Source organism: Eimeria mitis, genomic scaffold, assembly GCF_000499745.2.
Source record: "Eimeria mitis Houghton genomic scaffold, Emh_scaff1746, whole genome shotgun sequence".
Classification (NCBI taxonomy): Eukaryota; Apicomplexa; class Conoidasida; order Eucoccidiorida; family Eimeriidae; genus Eimeria; species Eimeria mitis.
In genome coordinates this window covers 5,164-6,385 of record NW_013570062.1, presented here as the reverse complement: position 1 = coordinate 6,385, position 1,222 = coordinate 5,164, and positions in this window count along the sequence as shown.

The window sequence follows — 1,222 nt, the reverse complement described above, 5'->3', positions numbered from 1 at the left end:
TTTTTTTTTTTTTTTTTTTTTTTTTTTTTTTTTTTTTTTTTTTTTTTTTTTTTTTTTTTATTTTTTTTTCTTGCTTGTCCTCTGTCTTTTTTTATTTTTTTCTTTTTTTTTTTTTTAGGTTATCTTTTTTTCTTTTTTTTTGTCTTTTGTCTCCTTTTTTTATTTATTTTTTATTTCTTTCTTCTTTCTTTCTTCTCCCTCTTGTCTTTTGTCTTTTTTTTATTTTTGTTTTTTAATTTATTTTTTTGTCTTTTCTTTGTCTGTCTTGCTTCTTTCTTTTGTCTTATTTCTTCAGTTTTCAGTTTTCAGTTTTTAGGGTTTAGGGTTTAGGGTTTAGGGTTTAGGGTTTAGGGTTTAGGGTTTAGGGTTTAGGGTTTGTGTGCAGCTGTCAGTGAAGCTAGCAAAATGTTTTGTTGCGGTGGGGCGGACAGATGAAGCCATCGACGTTCTCCAGCGGTATAAAACACTTCTAGGGTTTAGGGTTTAGGGTTTAGGGTTTAGGGTTTAGGGTTTAGGGTTTAGGGGTTTAGGGGTTTAGGGTTTAGGGTTTAGGGGTGCTTGTTTACTTTTCTTTTATTGTTTTTCTTCGTTTTATTTTTTTTTATTATTTTTTTTATATTTATGTTTTTATTTATATTTATCTCTTTATTTATATTTATCTATTTGTTTATTTTTGTTTTTATTCGTATTTATTTTTATTTGTCTTTGTTTGTCTATTCATTTGTTTCTCTTACTCCTTCTGCTGCCTTTCCTGCTTCTTCTGCTGCTGCTGCACACCCTGTTTCTGTTGCTGCTGCTGCTGCTGCTACTGCTGCTGCTGCTGCTGCTACTGCTGCTGCTGCTGCTACTGCTGCTACTGCTGCTGCTGCTGCTGCTTCTGCACATCCTGCTTCTGCCGCTGTGCTGTTGCTCCTGCGTCTATTGCTGCTGCTGCTGCATTGCCCGTTTTGCTGCTGCTGCTGCTGCTGCTGCTGCTGCAGCTGCGTGCATGCAACAGAAGCAGCATATAAATTGCTAGCTGGGGTGCGAGATGCTGCTGCTCGTCTTTATCTACATTTGTTTTTGTTCTTTCTGCTGCTGCTTCTGCTGCTGCTGCTGCTGCTTCTGCTGCTGCTGCTGCTGCTGCTGCTGCTGCTGCTGCAGCTGTGTGCATGCAACAGAAGCAGCATATAAAGGGTTAGCTGGGGTGCGAGATGCTGCTGCTCGTCTTTATCTACATATT